We start from the raw sequence: 6758 nt of genomic DNA, 5'->3' as shown, positions 1-6758 counted from the left end.
TTAAGCCTTTGTTCTTAAGATAGAAGATGGCAATGGTACTTGCTGGCTTGCAGCCAGAGTGTAGTAGGTCTATTCTGAATTGTCTGCAGGCTTTGATTATGCTTTTATTCTCCATCAGCTTTCCTCTAAAAATTTAGGAGAGAGCCATTTCAAGGCTAAGTGAATGTATAAACAAACTTACCATTTTATGATGGCAGATCAGAATATTCTGAGTCATTTTCCATAAAACAGTACAATCACATGGTGTTTCAACAGTAGCCTCATCTTGTGTACACCACATCTGGTGAATGTATCATTTTCTCTGTACTTGACTAAATATTACTGTCAAGATGTTGACAATTGTCATCAAGTGACTGACCCAGAAATGAAATGAAAAGTGATCAAGGACTAGAGATGGGGGAGGAAAGTCACTGATGGCTATTGCTTATTAAGTTGGACATTCCATCAAAGTTATACCCTCAAAGAACAAGAGCGACTGTGACAAGCTGTTGGAGCATCTGCTTTATTGAAGGCAGTAAGTTAAAATAATTCAAGAAAGGTCAGCATCAGATCTGGAGAGCCTTGTATTGGCCTGATTTGACACAAATGTGTCCTCAACACCATGATGACCTCTGCCAAAGCAGCGTTTGCCCGAAACATTGAGAGAGAAGACTGTACCTGACCAGGATGTCGGGAGTTACTGAGAGCTCTGGGTGGTCTAAGAGGATTGTTAGAAAATGAAAGTGAGTGATGAACCTGCAAAGCTGATTGTGGAGGGCAGAGTAAAATCTTCCTTTTCCATCTAGGATTGTAGAAAATATTCTCTGGTGTTTTTACAGTGACAAAAATCACCTGGCAGTGCAATCACCTGATGACTCATTTCTTGGACTATGTCCCCGTTGTTAAGTGACAACTATTATCAGACTGCCAAATACTTTTTTTTAATTTATTTTAGATAGGCTTTCTCTGTTTAGTCTGGCTCTCCTGGAACTTGCTCTGTAGACCAGGCTGGCCTTGAAATTTACAAGAGGTTTGCCTTCCTCTGCCTTTCTAATACTGGGATTAAAGATGTGTGCCACTACTGCCCTGGCAACAAAATACCTTCTATTGTAATTTACAATTGAAAAAGTAGCCAGGCAATAGTGACTCATACCTGTAATTCCAATTTGAGAGGCTGATTGAAGGAGGAGGATCATAATGAGCTTGAGGCCAGCCTGGGCTACAGAATAAAACTGTCTTTTAAAAAAGAAAAGAAAATTTAGTTCTGCAAGTTGAGAAATCTGTTAAGTCCTTTTAAGACCACTAGTCTCATTCTTGAAGACAGTCCTCATAACTTAACCAGCCTAAGGTCTCACATCTTCATAAAGCTGCTATATAGATTAGTTTCAACATAGTGCACAGGAAGTGGACATAGACATAATGGACATTTAGACCCTAGTATCAACCCACTTTAAAAAGGACATTCCCAATAAAGCAGTTAAGAACCATGTCGAAGTTACCTTGCTTGTCAAAGCTGCCCCATAATCTCTTGCCATTCTTTGTCCCCTCTTTTTTCCTTATCAAACTAATGTCCCCATTACCCTTGAACTCTGTCTAATGTTTGTATGTCACTGTGCTTCAGGATTGCTTGGCCACACTTCAAAATTTGCTGCCTTAGTATATTCAACAGACTTTGTTGCATTATTTTCTTTGGAGAGAGGACAATAATAGACCAAAGATTTCCATCCAAGCCCAGTTGATGGACCTATAAATTCATCAGGATTACTAACAGGAACACAGATGATTGACAGCTTCAACTGAGAAATAATGGCCTTCTCAAGGACTCACAAAAACATCTGTATGTTTGAAGAGTCTCTTCTAGCAAGTGTGTACTGCTTAAGTAACCTCTGGAAGGGGTCTTTGATCATAAATTTCAGTCTTGTACCTCCTCATGAAACAAAATGTTAACAGTAAGTTGTCATCAAGTGACTGACCCAGAAATGAAATGAAAAGTGATCAAGGACTATAAAGGGGGGAGAAAAGTCACCGATGGCTATATACTGACTATGCCACTGTAGGTATACCCTCAGAACAAACGTGACAAGCATCTGCTTCATTGAAGGCAATGTGTTTTATGAGACTCCTTGCTCCCTCCAGGAGGCTATGTTTCTATGAATAGGAATTAACTGTACAATAAACCTCCAGGTCACACTAAGGTGTGATTAGTTAAGCTTCTGTTAATTGCATTGCAAACATTCTTAGAAAAAATTTTAATGTGTATGGGTATTTTGCTCTCTGTGTCTATCTGTGCACTACCTGCATGCCTGATGTCCCTGGAGGCCACAAGAGGTCACTGGGGGTCCCCTGGGTTCTGAGAATTGAAACTGGGTCCTCTGGAAGAGCAGTCAGTACTATTACCTGCTGAGCCATCCTCCCAGACTCTTACTGAAAGCAATTTAACCATTGGCATCAGTGTTACCCTAACCAGACTCTAGTCCACTTTCAGGCCTCTTGAGAACACATTCTTTTACATATTTGTCTGAACCTCAGAATTAGACATACCTAAATTATCCATAGCTTAAATAGTTTGCTTCTTAAAGATAACTAGTTCAGGACTGACATGGCACAGTGTCATCAATGTTCCAGATCCAGATGTGTTCCAGGTTCTCTTTTCATCCTTAGCACAAGACCTTAAAAAAAAAAAAAAAAAAAAAAAAAAAAAAAAAAAAACTCATGTAGCCCAAGCTGGCCTGAAACTTGTGATCTTCCCTCTAGCTCATGTGCTGAGATTACAGCTGTATGCTACATGCCTGGCCGAAACTTTTGAAGGTCACTTTATTGTTGCAAAAGGGCAACCAGCCATACATAGTCAAGGAAGAATGAGAAAAACAAAAGGCAAGATGTTAAAGAGGCAAATAAACTGGGTCTCTAACAGTAATGTGGTTGAAGGGGTCTAGAGTGCACAAATTAACATGGAGGTCTGGTGTGGAAAGGTCAATGATGCAGGCAAGCCACAGACCAGAATTCAGGGTAGTGGCAATAGGAGCAGAATGAATTGGGGAATAAAATTATAATGCCTAAATAGTAAGTAGGCCTGATTAGTTACTAGATACAAAGAAGTAGCAGAAAAGCATTGATTTCCAGGTATCTGGCTTTATGAAAAATAAAATGGCAGGAAAGCAGTCATTGGAGATGGGATTTTATATACATTTTAGTTCAGGGGCATGGAGATATCTAGCAGTAGACTAGATGTGAATATGAAGATGAAGTTGGATATACCAGTCTTTTGTGAACAATACTCCTGAAGTAATAAAGTAACATGGATGTATTAGTCTCCAAGGGCAACAACTCAGTCTTATGGATACTATTGCTGTGATGAAACACCATGGCCAAAAGCAAGTTAGGGAGGAAAGGGTTTATTTGGGTTACACACCCAGAAATTATTACTGAAGGAAGTCAGGACAAGAACTCAAGCAGGGCAGGGACCCAGAGGCAAGAGCTGATGCAAAGGCTGTAGAGTGTTGCTTACTGGCTTGTTTCTAATGGCTTGCTCAGCCTGCTTTAGCTCTCCCCAACCAATCACTAATTAAGAAAATTCTCTACAGGCTTGCTTGCAGCCCAGTCTTATGTAGGCATTTTCTCAATTAGTGTTCCCTTGTCTCAGATGACTCTAGCCTATGTCAAGTTAACATAAAATTAGCCAGCACATGGGGGACACTAAGTTGCTGGGGGGGGGGAGTAGGAAAAAAGAATTTCAAAAATTAAGTCAAGAAATTGGTAGCAAAATACAAGAAATTTTAGAACTTGGAAGCGTTGATTTCTAAAAGAGAATAGAGCATGGGAGATAGACTAGGCAATGTATACAAGACAATGAAAGGGCTTTGGATGCAGGCATGCTTTAAATATCAAAGCAGTCCTGACTCAAAGTCTCGGTTGCACGGAGGAAAACCAGGATCTCGGTACTGCTGATCCTGAAACTCAGTAGAGAATAATGATAAAAGGCACATGACAAAGGCTTTATGTTTGCCCCTGCAAGATGCTCAGTATCTATGGTTTCACTCCCTGCTTGTGTGATACTGGCTAGCAGGTGTTTGTCCCCTCTCCCCCAGCCCCTCTGTTGTACAGGATTATCCTCCAAGTCAAACTGCAGTTGTGCTTACTTGTAAAAGATTATCTAGTTGGCCCTGTTGACTGTTTACATCTCGTACAGGGGTGGGGAAGGTCATATAGCCTCACCTGACTACCCAGCTGCTCCATTTCACCTGCTAGGCAAAGGCTGCCCTAACAGCATGTGGCTTCCAGGAGGGAGTAGACTATTCCAGCTTGGGAAGACTAAGGCGGGATCTTCTTTGTGTCTGAGGGAAAGATACCATCTCTACTAGGTAATAACTTTCCAGTGTGGCCTTGGGAGGGGGAGCACCCACACTCATTTAACAAAACTAAATGAAGTCAAAGGTTAATTGAGTGAACTTTGATGAAATTGTGCGTAGGTTTGTTGTTGACATTTGGAGGAGCATAGATGTTGCTCACAATCACTCCCACCCCTACCACTGAAACAAGAAAAGATTTCAGCAACAATCCCATCAAAGGATTTGTTTATTGGTAAACCTTACAAATTTCCATAGTAGAGAAAGGGCCTGGAACTGGGGAGATGACCTACTTTAAGAGGGATTGGGTTTTTATACGTGTTTGGAGTGTTCTACTGGTGATTCCCTCTTTTGGTCTAAAGGTGTCCATGTGCTTCTTCAGCAAGGACTGAAGCTCAGTCCCTACTTGTTGATAGCAGAGGAGTGGATGTCCCAGCTTGCTTTGCTCTTTAGGATATGGCAGTACAGACATTGCCAGCTCTCATATGCACCAATAAATTGTTAGCAGTGCTTCTTAAAAGCCGTGCAGTTTTTTGCTGCTTATGCTGAGTCAGGAAACTTTTTTTTTTAAAGGAGCCGCGCAAATATCTGCTTGTCTCTCGCAAAGCAGAGTCCAACCGAGAAAATGCTGCTACCAAGAAACCTTGCTTGTCTCTGTTCTTTTGTTTTTAAACCCCCTTTTAAGCTTTTGTTAAATTTTAAGTGGAAGTTTTCATTAGCCACGTGGGTGCCATATGTAAGGAGTATGGTTTTTCCTCCCACCGCTGGTCTTGTCCCATCGCCACGCCAGCCCCAAATAACACACAGAGACTCTGTATTTGATATAATGCTGTTGGCCAGGTACTAGTTTCTTATCGGCTAGCTCTGTCTTATTTATTAACCCATATCTATGTATTTCCACGTGGTCTTATCTTACTGGGGAGTGGGGCAGGTGTCTCTCCAGGCTCTCCATCTTGACTCCTCCTTTCTACTTCCCCTTTCCTCCTTGTCTCCTAGTCCCTTCTCTCTTGCTTTCCTATTGGCCAACAGTGCTTTATTCATTAACCAGTATGAGAAACATATATACAGAATGACATCTCCCATCAACCCACCACATGCCAGAAGGAATGGAGCATGTTTTGGGGAGAATACTGTTGTGCCAGCCTCTGGATCCCCCAAACCACCAAGAGACCAGATGCAAAAGCAAAGGTTTTTTAAAATTACGAGTTAACTAGGGTCCTCTGTTGGTCTGACACAGTGGGTGAAGTAGGAGGGACCCCAAGCAGCAGTGGGACAGGGTATATATTGGGAGTAGAGCAAGGGGGCTTCCAGGGATCTACTGGTTGCAGTCTCAGGATTGGTTACTATGCCTGGAGGCCATGAGGGCCATTGATACCTACTGCATTCCACTATGCTCAGTAAAGCACATCCAGAGCCCACCAGCTAACTTCTGATTGGTTCCTTACCACACAGTGGGTATCTGATAGTTTCTCTCCAGTAATTGAGGACAAGGTCTGGCAAGGTAGGGGAGAGTAGAGTTCGGCACATCCTGCTGAGTCAGGGGCCTATCTACATCTTGCTGGGTATTTTCTGTAGCTTGTCATGGCTGTCAAAGTAGGGGGCTGGGTGAGGATCTGGGTCCTTCATTATGACTGGGGGGGGGGACAAACAAAAATGTACAAAGAAATGAAAATTTACTTCCTATTGCTGAGGACAGAAAGCTTTAAAAAAAAATTCTCTAACTGGATCATTGTTTCCTTTCTTCCATCTGGACCGGTGGCCTAACTTGGATTTTTCCTCAGCAGAAAGCAGACCTAAGATACTACAGCTTCATGGACTGACACTCAAAGAGTAACTCCTGTTCCCCTAGGTGGCCAGCCTCTTGGGAACTTTACTCTTTAAAATTATTGTGCTTGTTACTTCTTAACTGGATGTGACTTTCCAAATAAATGGCAATTTCATATTACAGCTCCAACGTGAAGATCTAAGCTATAATTCTGGTCCCTGACTAGTCCACAACAGCTTTCAAAAGCACGACGGGATTTTGTCTTGATTCCACAGAAAACACTCCGCAGCTGTGTTTGAAGAGTATTTAGAGGTTGTTTCAACTTGAGAGCAGGAGCAAGTCACCACTGTAAAGGCCTGGAGTGATACCCATGACAGAAAGAGAGCCCTGGGCGATAGCAAACATGGGCACAAAAACATTTTGAAGAATAATATTTTTGGGGGGGGAGAGAAAATCAAAAGCCCTTTGAGGTAAGGAATCGGAGACTCACGCCTTTTCTGTTTTCTGGATTTTGAAGAGTCTGGTCCTGGCCGCCACACTCTCCCAGGCTGAGGCAAAAGGCTGTGGCCCGAAATAGCTGCTGGGGGTTGGGGGTGTGGTCATCAGTTCTTGGGAGTGGCCAGAAGAGCTTGGCAGCGCTCCAGCCGACGGGCGGAGCTCCAGCACGA

This window comes from Phodopus roborovskii, unplaced genomic scaffold (genome assembly GCF_943737965.1).
Source record: "Phodopus roborovskii unplaced genomic scaffold, PHOROB, whole genome shotgun sequence".
NCBI lineage: Eukaryota > Metazoa > Chordata > Mammalia > Rodentia > Cricetidae > Phodopus > Phodopus roborovskii.
The sequence above is the reverse complement of the archived record's forward strand: the minus strand, read 5'-3'. Positions refer to the sequence as shown.